The following is a 14,578-nucleotide window of genomic DNA, read 5'->3' as shown; positions in this document are numbered from 1 at the left end:
CAAAAACAAAAGCAATACAAACGTCGGAATTTAGAAAAGTCATAACCTATAAATAAAACAATCATGGTGAAATTAAAAGATGAATTCTATAATAAAGTTAAAGCTGTTCATTTAATTTTAAAACTAATAGCTTTCGATCCATTTAACTTTCTTTTTTTTATTTTTGTTTAGTGTGTGCTATACATTTATCGTAACCCATTCTAAATCTTACAGTGATATCAATATATTTTATTACAACTTTACAGATTTCACAGTAAGTACATATTTTTTTACTTACTGTAAAAGCTGTATCATGTAATAAAATATACTTCATCAGTAAGTAAACTCAAAACGAAACTATATGTCAATATTTGTTCGGTATATAAAATCGCATTTGCTCCCATTTGCGAAATATATTATGCTAAAAATCTTTTACATTGTGACTTTGATTTTTAGTTATGCTTTTTCTAATGCTGCAATGTTAAACACCGTCTTATTGGATAGACAGTTGCTTTTTATCTGTTCAAGTCCTTTGATGACCATAACTTTAATAAGCTACAGCAAACTCATAATTAAAGGCTGCACGCTAAAATTCTTGTTTATATTAATCTCTTTAGTTAGTTTGATATTCGAATATATATATTCATATGCCCCTCCCCCTCTTAGGGCTCTTCTGGACTTAAAGGTATCGTTCGTCAATTTTTATACCGAGAAGTGTTTTTAAATGTGTTGCGTTATATTGTTAGATACATTTCATTTGTTTTGAATTTCATATGAGTGCAGTTTAAATTATATATATTTCTTAAAAGATACACTATACAATTTATTATTTTATTGGTAAGACCTCCGGGTGTGCGGCTGTTTGCATATTTCATCCATGAAACTACGTCAGTTGCTGGACTTGAATAAATTGGTCGCCATCTTTGAACTATAGTGTTTGAATGTTAAACGTAAAACTTTGGATCTTCGAGTTAAAGTACTGTACTGGAAAACTGTTAAGTAATAAGCGCACAGGAATAGTGAAATTGAGAAGGTAAGGTATTCTTTTTATGAACCATTTTTATTATAAATGCCAGGTAACATTTTGATTAAACTTATGATGCGATTCATTTAGTTATTTCACTTAAGAATAATAGTACTAATAGAAAAGTAATCCTTGCACCACGGCATGTCACATAGTATTACTAATAAAGTTTACTTAGGCCTAATATTAATAGCTAACGACACGTTTTTTTGCCAAAACTTGCTGGATAAAAACAAATTCCAACATTAATAATAACATAATAGTTGAATGCTCATACAGCTGTCCGACTCCACATAATGATAAAACAAATATGGAAAACTTAAGTTAACTAGCTTCTTGAATGGTAGTACTGGTAGGCCTACAAAAGAATATCACAATCACATGCTCATGGGAGACATTATTTGAGCTTTTCGAGTACAAACTGGAACGTGAATAATGTTGAAACCACTATATCCAGTGTCCTTTTAATTTTAAATAAGCAATTTGTTTCAATATATTAAAAAATCAGCAAGATATAGACATGGGTAAGTACCAAACACTATTGACTTGAAGTTAATGTTTTCAAATGACGAAAGTAGGGTAAAACTAAAAGGCAAACTGGGCTAGCGAAAAGTGAATGTGAAAATATTAAAAGTTATTGAAATCGGTTCAACTGTTCAGTATAACTTAAACACAAGAGATTGTACTAAAAATAAAATGCCAGAGATGCTACATCATACATGATAACTGGAAAGATTTTAAACAACTCCTTTATTGTATATTAAGAATATTTTAAATGTTAGTACCAGGATTCTTAAAAATTAAATATATATTTATTTTAATTTTGACACTTAAAAAATAATTATAATTTGAATATAATCTTGTCTCAATTTCAAAACAGGTAATTTAGCAGTTTAACCTTGGCACAAAATAAAAGTTTGCAACAAGAAACTAGGAAAAAAAAAATATGAACGTGTAAATTAATTGGAAACATCTGTTTGATAATAGGACGTTTACGGGCTCCAAGATTAATTGTGATTTAAGAATATCGAGCAATACCCAATCTTTTCTGTACATGATTGAGCATCTGGCATTTCAGTATTCAGTTCTCTTTGTTTTTATACACCAGATGATGAGATTACAAATGAACTTACTTACATCATGAGGTATATGACCATGTGACTATAGCTATAAATAATGAAGGTAAACATATTCCTTATAGAAAGAAAAGTGCGGTTTCAAGTAAAAAAACCAGGTTGGCTCACAAAGAGTGTAGGCAAAAATTAAAGAAAGGCATCATAAATTTAAGACATTTAAATTGACTGGTATGAGTGGAGATTTAGAAGATTATAAAAGATCAAGAAAATTGGTCAAATGTGAAATTAGGACATCAAAAAGAATGTATTAGAAAAGGTTGGATGAAAATGTAAAAAGAGGGAGTTCTCGGTAACCATACCACTTTTAATTCTTTTAGGCAGGATTAGAATAAATTAATCTTTGAGACCTTCAACATGGTCAAATATATCAATCAAAGGAACTTTGACCTCCTGAGTTCAAAAATATAATAAGATCTCAAATCAGTAAAGAAGTGATAGAGCTATGACCTAAAAGTCTGTACTTGAAAAAAAAAAAAGTGACGATTTTATGAGCCACTATGCTGCAGCTGAAGATTAACAGTAAGGATTTATTTAAATACATTAAGGGTAAACAAAATGTTAGGATTAGACCCTTGAGGGATAAAGGATGGCTCTTATCTGATGATTGTGAGATGGCTTGGTTATTAAATTCTGCTTTTTCTTCAGTTTTTACTAATGAAAATTTAAGTAGTGTTCCGCTTTTTTTAACAGTTGATAAATGGAAATACGATCGAAGAAGATGACCACATTAATTCTGAGCTTATTAAGAAAAAATTGAGAAGTTTAAAGAATGATAAGCCTCCTGCACCTGATAATACTTTAAGTGTTTTGAAGGAGGTTAAGGATTGGATATGTGTGCCACTAGCTACTATTTTTGTAAGTTCTTGAATAGTTGGCAAGTACCAGAGGATTGTAAGTTAGCTAATATCACTCTTCTTTTTAAGAAAATTGATAAAAATTGGCCCAGTGATTATAGGCCTATTAGTCTTACATCAGTTGTGGGAAAAGTCTGATAAAAGATGCTTTTCAAAGCCATTTAATAAAGTTTAGAATTTTACTGGATAGTAAACATGGTTTCTTTAAGGGAAAATTTTGCCTAACAAATCTTTTGATATTCTTGGAAAAGGTTACTGCTTATCGAGATGAGAGTAAGGGTGTAGATTTAGTGTATCTGGATTTTCAAAGAACGTTTGACAAGGTGCCACATAAAAGGCTTGTAAAAACATTATTTCTATAAGTTAGCAAATTGGATGGAAGAAAGCAGAGGGTTGTTATAAATGGAGTTCAGTCAAACTGGATTAATGTTACAAGTGGGGTACCTAAGGGTTCAGTCTTAGGACCTTTGCTCTTTTTGATTTACATCAGTGACATAGATGAAAGAATGGTCAATAAATTACTTAAATTTGGTGATGATATTAAGATTTTGGGTGTTTCTAGCTGTGAAGAGGATGCTGGTAATTTACAAAAGGATTTAGATCATTTAGTGGGTTGGACAAATAAATGGAAAATGGTTGTTAATTATAATAAGTGCAAGATAATACAAGTGGGTTACAATAATTTTAATTACAGGTATAATTTGGATGGGAATAACCTTAACAATGTAATGAAAGAATGGGATCTTGGTGTAATATTCGATCAGTCTCTAACACCATTTAAGCAGTGTGCTGTTGCTAATGGTAGGACATATAGGAATTTTTGTTGTATCTACAGAAATATTGAATACAAGTCTAATGAGGTTTTATATTCATTTTATAGGTCACTGGTTAGGTCTCATTTGGAGTATTGTGTTCAGTCTTAGGCTCCTTATCTTAGGAAGGACATTGAATTGTTGGAAATAGTTCAGAAGAAGGTTTACTAGCATGGTGGCTGGGATGGAGGGGTTGTCATATGAGAAGAGGATGAGATCTCTCTCAAATTGTTTTCTCTTGAAAAAAAAAGTTAGAGAGGATCAGATTGAGGTGTTTAAGATTGTAAAGGGAATTGATAGTGTTGATGCATCATCTTTTTTCATATTTAAGTCAGAACAGTAGAACTAGGGGACACAAATACAAGTCTTGACAGGGTAGAAGTCATCTTCAGCTAAGACGGTTTTATTTTTCTAACAGGGTGGTTGGCCTTTGGAATGGGTTGCCTTCAGATGTTGTGGAGGCAGTAAATTTAAGTGAGTTTAAGAGAAAGCTTTATAACTACATGGATGATTATTTTATTTATTTAATAGTTTTAGTTTAGTTTAGAGGATGGGACTGCTGGGATGGATCAATAGGTCCCTTGTTGCCCTAAAGCATTGTTATATGTAAAAGCCTTGATGTCACTCAGTGTTGGTCATTTTGTTTAACTGTGAAAATAGTATTACTTAACTAACTCTTAATAGAGTATGAGTTGGCATTATGATAAAAGAAAAATTTAAGGAATATTACCTCAAGATTTGCTTGTTGTTAAGTTTAGAAACAAATACAGGAAAATAAAGAAATTTCATATGAAAGAAACAGATTTGCAAATTCAAAAATTGGATTTTATTCCCTGTAGATTGAGATTCCTATAAATGGGTTGGATTAATAATATGTTGGGGAAAATACGTGAAGTGTAAAAATGACAAAAGACTAACAAATGTGTGCATGCAAGAAATAAGACAATTAATGTTAAGTAAAATAAGTTGAAGGTATAGAAAGACATAGATCGATATTCTACATAAATCTAAAATAGATGAGTGGACTAATATGCTTTACAGAGGAATAAACCTTGATCCAGTTTACATGAATTTTATAATGTACAAACAACAAGGGACCATTTGGTTCTTCAAGGCTGTCCTTGCACATCTTCCCTTGCAAAAGTCAATCTATTAGATAAATAACTGTCTTTCCTGGAGTCTAGTTTGTCTTTTCCAAACCTTAAACTCTTTTTTCCTGTAATCTTTATGATGCATCACAAATAAATTTTCAGAGATTAAGCCAGACTTCCAAAACAAACAGAACTCACTTCCTTCCTAGTGCCAACAGGTAAAAGTTGTTGAGAAATAGCAAGACTTCACAATGTGAAAATACTATTTAATATAGGAAATGTTTATTTGTAACACACACACATCCATAAAACCTAAGAAACCTTTGTTAAACCTTTAACCTTTTTGTTAAAATCTTTTTTCAGGATGTAATAAAACCATTTTATTTTTTTCAGTTTTAATAGATAAAATCTATCCTAACTCAAAATAATCTAAAAAAAAATTTTCAAAGTTCACTGTGTTTTCCTTTTTTGTCTTCTTTAACTTACATTTTGATGAGGCTTAGCAGGATTTTCATGCCCATAAACATGCACGTTGTTTTTTTACCTGCATTTTAACAAATTGAGCAGTGCCATGATTCCTTGGTATTTTGCACATGCCACCTGAAGTTACGTACTGAATTTCAACATAGTAAGTACGGGTTAGTTTGAGAAACTCTAGGCTTTCTGTTCTCTAATTTGTCAATGGCTTTTTGTTTCTTGCCAGAATTTAACTCGGATTTTTCCAAAGGTTTTTCACCTAACCAATTTCCTAGACATTTGTAGTGAATGATGAATACCATTATGGACAGCAATATACAAGTTTGACTTGACTGCATGCTTAAAGTGCAGTTATGACTCTAAATTAATGAGTAAAGAAAAGTTAAAATGATACCACTTTATTGAACATAATGGACACTTTAAAAAGTGAAGGTGAAGCCCGAAGGCATTTTGCTTGGTCATGTGGCCAATGAATCAGAGGCTTTTATATGTCCCCTAGATAATCTGGCAAACTTCAGTAAGATGCCTTCTTTTACCTATTTTTTTCTTAAGAGAAAATGAGAGATTGTAACTTATCCATATGAGATAATTGTTCATCTCCCAGAATTATTCTAGTAGCCCTCTTCTGAACCCTTTCTAATAAGTCAATATCCGTTCTTAGATCCCAGAATTATTCTAGTAGCCCTCTTCTGAACCCTTTCTAATAAGTCAATATCCGTTCTTAGATCCCAGAATTATTCTAGTAGCCCTCTTCTGAACCCTTTCTAATTAGTCAATATCCCTTCTTAGATCCCAGAATTATTCTAGTAGCCCTCTTCTGAACCCTTTCTAATAAGTCAATATCCCTTCTTAGATCCCAGAATTATTCTGGTAGCCCTCTTCTGAACCCTTTCTAATTAGTCTATCATGCAAAGTAATTTTCGTCTTAACATTAAAAATACTTTTATGCATCAGAAAATTTTTAAATTTCACATGCGAAATCTGTATAATGTCCAAATAGTTATGAAATGTTTCTTAAGAAAAAACTTTATATTTTATCTGTTATTTTCAGTAATTAATCTCTATACCGGATTGGTAAATTTGACTGATCTTGCAACCACCATAAAATAATTAGGAAATAAACATAAATTATGCATCTTTCATTCTACAATGAATACAAATTATAATGCAAAAACATAAATGTTTAGATGAAATAGCTTAAATCTCATAACATTATACATTTATATATATATTTATTATATTGGCCTTTCAGCTATGCCTGGCTAACAACAAAGAAGTTTCAAAGATGTGGCTCACGTGCACTCATGTAACCGTATCAGATAACATAAAACTGACATTTGGTTTGTACAAAGTAACTTGTCTTGGCTGTGAAGAAGACTAATATTTTGTAAAAACTCAGTCACATTTCAATTATTATACTGATATATATTATGATATTGAAATAAGTCCTTAAAAATTTTTCTTAAATATAGAACGGTATATAAAGAACTAAAGCAAACAATTATCTCTTCTAGTTACGACCTTTGTACTCGGTTGGTGCTTTATGTAGGTTGCTAAGCCTTTAAGTATTTTGCACGTGAAGGATATAAAACAAAATAATTTGTTTAGGTTTTATATATACGTGAGGAATAACTAAAAAATCATAAATTACTACATCAATACCATAGAATTCCACTATAATTTATAAAGCTTAGTAACTAAGATGTATTTTAGTATAATAAAAATATGAAATTTTGAGCAGACTAAAGATTCAACTTACCAGCTTGAAGTTTTGTTTGAAAGAATGAGATGACATCATAATACTTGAAAATGGCTGAGAAAGCCACTAGAGGGACATTATGAGCTTTTGATTGGTTATTCATATGACATAGAAGTAATTGTATCTAAGGGAGTATTTCCAAAAATGGAAAGAGGTTAGCATGGCCACTGTTTGATTCAGTACATGAGCAATATCTCAGCAAATAGAAAAGATAGGAGGTTCTTATTTTAAAATGTAGGTTGTTAATATTGGTAATTTGAGTTCTTAATTTGTACAATACTATAGACTTTGTATTTTGACATCACAAACATCTAATTTGAACCAGTGCTGCATTCAACATACCACGTGACACACAAAAATATAACTACTCAAATTCAGCTTGTATTAATCAAGACATTCTCTAATACTATTTTAATCAAAAACAAATAACATTGACACAAATTTGCAAGAAACCTCTCCACTATCTGTTAACTAGTAGTTTATAGAACTAATTATGAACAGTAATAGCAGTAAGATTCATTGATTCAAATATTTTGTAGTAACTTCATTTTCTAAGAGTGTAAAACTGAAAACTAATGCATTAAATTTACTTTTTTTATTTTCAGATTTTCCTGTTTTTAAATTTTGGACAGTTGAGAAGCATCTTTTAGTAGACTCATTACTGTGAAGTTGTATCTTAGTGTATACTGACTTTAGGTCTTTGTGCCTTGATTGAACTGTTTACAAATCATCATGGCATCTGTTAAGGCAGAAACTCTGAATTCTGCTAATCACAATTCCACAAGTCTTGCTAACAACAGTGTGGATAACACTTTGAGTCAGAATGCAACAGTAACAAGGTAAAAATGTTTTTTGGTTTTCTAGAACCAAACTGCTGAGTGTCTAACAATAGGAAAAAACTGTTTAAATCTAATTTTATTTCTTCATAAATGCAATTGAATGCCTGTATCATTAATCAATATGGTATTATTAGTGTTAAAGAAATTATTTCTTGTAGTTAATAATATTAAGAAATGGAGTATATTATAAATTTCAACAATATACAAAAAAAATATTATGATGACATTACATTAGTGTTTTTATAATATGTATTAAGATGGTCAATAAGCCTAAATCCACTATTAGTTACCCTAAACAAATAGTTTCATTATCATGGAAGAGATGTACATGCAGCTATAATTGTTAATTGTTTACTGGCTAAGAGTTCATAAGTGGTTTTAAACAGATACTAATAACATTATCCTATGAAAATATGCAAATGAGACCAAAATGCCATCTACTTTTAAACTTCAAATAAATATACCATTGAAAGTTCAATGGCAGTACTATTTGGCTTGCCAAAGCTATTACTAAAACATGGTCCAGAGATTCACATTTTTACTTTAAATAGTTAGATTATTTCCAGTCGAGCAGTATATGCTAAATAATTAATATTAAACTTGCTATAGAAGTGAAAGTCGGGTTGTTTCGCTCAGATGTTGCAGGTGGTCAGTGCTTCATTTGACATTTGCATCTGTTCAACCCATGTAGTACCAAACATAATGCAATGAAATTATTTTATTACACATTTTTCCATGGAATTAAGCATGCATTAACATCTAAAAATTTCTTTGCAAATTTAAAAAATATTAATGTGACTCATTAAGGTGAATGTGAAATTATAAGATATTTTCTTGTCTAAAAGTCTAAAGTTCTTCTTAAGTTATTGTGTTTACAGTGCTTGGCCAAAACAATAAACTTAGCCAAATAGAATAAATGTAGGCAGTGTAAATTTGACTAATTACTTTGCATCATGAGACATTTAGAAAAGCATAAGCTATTTGGTGAGAATTATTAGAATCAAATATAATTTCAAAAGATATTTGAAAGAACTGTTACTATTGAAGTCTGACAGGTTCTTTCATAAAGAAGACAGTGGAATTCACTGGAAAATAAAAACAACTGTCTCAAACAGGGTTGCAGCATTCAGTGTCAATTGTGTAAAAAGTGACATGGCAGTTACTTTGCAAGACACACACTGAGATATCTATTTACACGCCATGTGCAGCACATGTCTTTTGTACCAAAATGTATTTTATCAAGTGTTAACTGTAACAGAGATGTAGCTACTATGTGTATATCTTCTATTTGAGAGACTTCCATGACTTTAGTTTCATATTACAAATGTACCTTACTATAAGTCCACAAATTTCTTTACCTACAGAAAAATGTAGTAATAAAAACACTGCTTACCCATCATTTTTATAGCATCTGATACTGTATTTAAGTATGATTTTTAACTATTGGTATCTCTCTCTCTCTCTCTCGTATACACATTTTCACACACATTAAGTATTTATTCTATAACTTTTAATGGTGTATGTGTATCTTAACAAAATTTGGTAGACTTTTAGTAATAATTCCAAGGCGAAACAGTTGATATTTTCACAAACAAATCTTTAGTAAAAATACTCCTTTAAAAAAATATTGATTTTTTTGTGTAAAAAAAAAAAAAAGATTATTAGTCCGAGTGCGAAGTGATTTTCATGTTATGATTAATGTACTACTCTTCATCCCAAAAATCTTGGATATTATTTGTGTAATCTCTAAAACCTGTAAAGTATGTTTCAAACATTTCTTTTCAGTAAAACTTCATATTTAGTCTGTTATTTTCTCAACCTTAACTATACAGGGTCTGTCAATTTGACCAACCTAGTAACCACCATAAAAAAGTGAATAAAAAATTAAGAAATAAATATAAATTATGCTTTTTTTTTGTCTAGAATGACTACAAATTATAACACGAATGTTTAGAATGAATAGCTTAAATCTCATAACATTATACATTTATGTATATTTATTATTTTTATTATATTTACTTTCCAGTCATGCCTGGCTAATAATTCTAGCTTGTTAATATTGGTAATTTGAGTTCTTAATTCGTACAATACTATAGACTTTGTATTTTGACATCACAAACATCTAATTTGAACCAGTGTTGCATTCAACATACCACATGACACTCAAACATCTATGTTTAAGTGTTTTTTAATAAATGCTTTTAAATTAAAAATTCAATAACGTATAATATTAAAATTATAATCTACAGTTTGATACCAAACTTATTGACATAAATTCATAAAATAGCAGTTCAATAAAATTTTGAATTTAAGTCAACAAACACAATGACATGGTCTTTGACCCATGACATGTAGGGATAAGGTTAATGATTAGCTAGTAGATGTATTTATGTTTCATATTGTTAATTGCTTAAATAGTAAACATTACTAAACTTGATCATATGTAGACACATACGACACCTACAGTGGTAGTATGGTTGATATACGGGTACAGTGTGTATATTGGACAAACTACTTTTACATTTTTATAATTAATCATGAAAACTGTTAAATTTTAGTAAAGATAGTTATCTTTTATTTAAGTATATCAAGGTTATGAACATTTGTTTCAGTAAAAAAAAAACTGTACATAAACATCTACTTATATATGCCTTGGTTTCAGAATTATTAATTAGCACAAATTAATAAATGTGCACATTGGTTCTGTTAAGCAGAATAAAAAATAAAAACAAACAATTTTGGTACTTGCTTTTAAAAAAAAAAGTCTACCACACTAAAATTGTCCATCAAAATATTATGGGTAAGAAAGTTAAAAAGTATTATAATAAATGTGTATGTCTAGTTTTGTAAACATTCTCATATAAAATCCAATGTATGGTCAGATTTTTGTTCTTAGTGTATTGATAACATTGCTGTAATGTAGTGACTAGATCACTACATGCAGGACTTCTTGTTCATTGACATTGAGGACCTGGATTTCATAATCATCCCCAAGACAGCTGGAGCCAGCCTAGCTTTCACATTGGTGGAACCTGTGGATGAGGGTGAATTGTTTGGTAATTCATCAGGAATTTGCCAACTCCATTGTTTAACTAGTCCTTAAATCTCTCTGGCTCAAGCAACCCAAATGGTTACCATTCTATCTGACCAGTTCAGACCATCAACATCATTGTTACCTGCTACTTCAAATAGCTTAAATTTAGGTCATCACTCCAAAGATAAAAGATACAGCAGATCTATCAAAGGGACAATTACTCCATGGTGATGAAGGTACTTCAGTGTTGGCTGCCATAAGACCATCAATGCCTAAGAAGTCCTGTCATCAACCTCAGTAATGACTAAAGATAAAGGTCTCTACTTGTAAATGGTTTTGCCAAGAACAAGCAGCAATGTACACTTGAGTCCTGGGGCTTATACAACCATGAAAAGGACAAGCTGTGAAGTTATCCAAAGCTCTCTTCACAGTCAGAGGAAGAGGTTCAGTGGGTATGCTTAGATTTGGCACTAACCTGTAAGGTCCTGGCAAAGATCAAGGAAATTTTCTGACAGACCATTGCTTCAAACATAAGTAAAAGAAGCTGAGAACCCACACCTCAGATTGTCCAGAAGAGAGTGAAATGTAAAGTAAGATGCACACAGTCTTCTGAATTGTAAGATTTGTATATTTATCAATGTTGAAGAGTCTTTAATTATATGTGAAAGGGATTTTGTTATTACATGGGCTTGGTCCATTGGACTGACCCCTATTGCAGAAGGAATGCTGACTTTAATTCCACATTTGCTATGCGTGTATATATACACAAAATATGGGAAGCTTTTAGTAAAATGTGAAGTCTGTTGTACATAAAAAAAATTATATGTATTATTAAAGTATTTACTCAAGATGTGACTTTGAATTGAAAATGTCAGTCTGATTCAAACTGGTAAGTTGGGGTGAATAATAAAAAAAAATATTTTTGTCCAGGCCAGGCTTAAAAATAATTGTTTGCTGTAACCTGACCAACTGTCTGAAAGTTGGGTCAACTGAAAGATTTTTTTTTTTCGACATTATGACCTTTGAAATTTTTTCACCAATTTGCTGACCAATCTAACAAACTTTACCAACTAAAAAAAAATGTTATCACCTTATTATGGTTAGAATATTTTTTCTTAGAAATTCATGTAGTCTTTGATGATGTGGGAAGGCATCTCCTTATTACTAATCAACAGTTCATTGCATTAAGATCTGACAACATGGCTTATTTTGTTCCCAGGACCTTTCATGCTAAACTAATAAATACACAATGTAGCAGGGCAGAATATACTATTAATGAGCATACATCAACAACATGGCGAACACAAATTTGTTCAATGTATCTGTCTCCAAAAAATATTCTTGTAGATTGAGGATTAGGATCAAATCTGACTGGAAACTTATCCATGTGGAGGGAAGTACTTGTAGATTTAGATGGAGAACAAGATGAAATGTAAGAACAAACCATGAAATTGTCGGCAACAGTCAATTCAACTTCGGTGATCGAGGTCGACATCGACCCACAAGTGTATGTTGCGAGTCAATGTGAAATTTCTGTAATTCTCTTCATAGAATAAATGTTGATAGTAATTATATTCATGGTTTAACTCATTATTTTAGGTGATAAAGGAACTAGTAGTATTTCTGAAATTTTTTTTGTCAACCAGTTTGGAAAAAAAAAATTACCTACTTACCTATCCACATTTCAAGTCACTTTAAGGTTACAGCAAACAAAAGTATTTTTTAGCCTGACCTCATCATTCAGCTTGTATATTTGATAACTACAAAAAAGTATAACTTACAGTAAAGACTACTTAAACGTAGCTGTACATTTTATACTGTCTGGTGTTTATTGGTTAATGATTAACCTCAAGAAGTGACAGGAGGATTGATGTAAAGAAAAAGCCTATCCATTTTGAAGATAAGAGCATGAACAGAAAAAATGCTTAAAGAGAGGAACTTGTATATAATTTTCGTGTCAGTATTATATACATGCTTGATTTTATTGTACAATGTAGAATAAATTGAATGGAATATCTCTCCTTTCACACTTGTAGAAATAACATGTGTCAAGAAGCACTCACTTCCAAAGCTGTCTTATGCTTAGTAAAATGACAAGGACTGGCTACTTAGCAAAGCTGAATGGTCTAATGTGCTGAATCAACCAATGCATTGAAAACCAAACATGTTTGCCAGAAGTGTATTGTATTCAGTCGTCTTTGCATAAAAACAAACACAGTGCAATTTTCGTTATTAAAATAATGCATGGAATGACAGAAGACAGCTGTAAATAACCCACTAGACAATCATATTGCATATACGCTCTGATCCAAGGGATTGGGTTGACTACATATTTTATATTTATTCATCACCATCCTTAAGAAAATTGCTGTTGAAATGTTTCAACAGGCACTTGCTAATGTAAAATTAAACAGAGACTAATAATTCATAATAATTGCAAAATTCTGTGGTAAAAAAATAACTTTGTAGATGCTGTTACGAAATAATGAAGAATGACTTTGAAAAAAGATAATTTTGAGTGATAAAACTAATTGTCTACCCAACCGTGTGAGCATTACTGGAATACAATTCTAGATATATGAATTGAAGACTAAATATTGTTAAAGATGATTTGAAAGTCTTTCCAAAGTGAATGTTTTGTTATTTTTTTCTGTAAGACATTAAATTTAAAAGTTCTGAGGATAATCTCATGGAGTGAAAACTAAAAGGTTTAGGTCTTACATTGTCATTAGTATCTATTGTCTATTTATAACGTTAGACTAACAGCATGATCATTTTGACTTTTGTAAAAGGACTCATAATCTGAAAAGATAAGATATGGTAAAGGACATAAAGGATCTGAAAGTTCAGTTCTAGAATTTTGTATTTTAATTGCTTTTGCCTGTACTAGACAAAGATTTGGTGTTCCAGAAGTTTAAAGCAAAAAAAACCTCTCAACTATATTATAGCATTATATTAAATAAGAAAAAAAAACAAAAAGCACTAACCTCAAGAATAGTAAAACGTGCTCAGTGTAATGTGGTAGAGTGTATTTACAATTTTAGTATTGTTAAGATTATCAAGAATAGTAAAACGTGCTCAGTGTAATGTGGTAGAGTGTATTTACTATTTTAGTATTGTTAAGATTATCAAGAATAGTAAAACGTGCTCAGTGTAATGTGGTAGAGTGTATTTACTATTTTAGTATTGTTAAGATTATCAAGAATAGTAAAACGTGCTCAGTGTAATGTGGTAGAGTGTATTTACTATTTAAGTATTGTTAAGATTATCAAGAATAGTAAAACATGCTCAGTGTAATGTGGTAGAGTGTATTTACTATTTAAATATTGTTAAGATTATCAAGAATAGTAAAACGTGCTCAGTGTAATGTGGTAGAGTGTATTTACTATTTTAGTATTGTTAAGATTATCAAGAATAGTAAAACATGCTCAGTGTAATGTGGTAGAGTGTATTTACTATTTAAATATTGTTAAGATTATCAAGAATAGTAAAACGTGCTCAGTGTAATGTGGTAGTGTATTTACTATTTAAGTATTGTTAAGATTATCAAGAATAGTAAAACTTGCTCAGTGT

General features: G+C 30.6%; 1 long non-coding RNA gene across 2 annotated transcripts; it reads left to right on the top strand.

Moving 5' to 3' along the window:
• Positions 1–507: 507 nt before the first annotated feature.
• LOC111085449 lies at positions 508–7,958 on the top strand. Of its 2 annotated transcripts, XR_002610284.1 has the most exons (3): positions 508–664; positions 822–1,012; positions 7,738–7,958. It is a non-coding gene; the product is annotated as an uncharacterized LOC111085449 (long non-coding RNA). The 2 variants fall into 2 exon arrangements; XR_002610283.1 differs by lacking the exon at positions 508–664 and having other exon boundaries at positions 687–1,012.
• The last annotated feature ends 6,620 nt before the right edge of the window (positions 7,959–14,578 follow it).

The sequence above is a fragment of the Limulus polyphemus genome, unplaced genomic scaffold (assembly GCF_000517525.1).
Source record: "Limulus polyphemus unplaced genomic scaffold, Limulus_polyphemus-2.1.2 Scaffold396, whole genome shotgun sequence".
NCBI lineage: Eukaryota > Metazoa > Arthropoda > Merostomata > Xiphosura > Limulidae > Limulus > Limulus polyphemus.
This window is presented reverse-complemented; position numbering and strand designations above follow the sequence as displayed.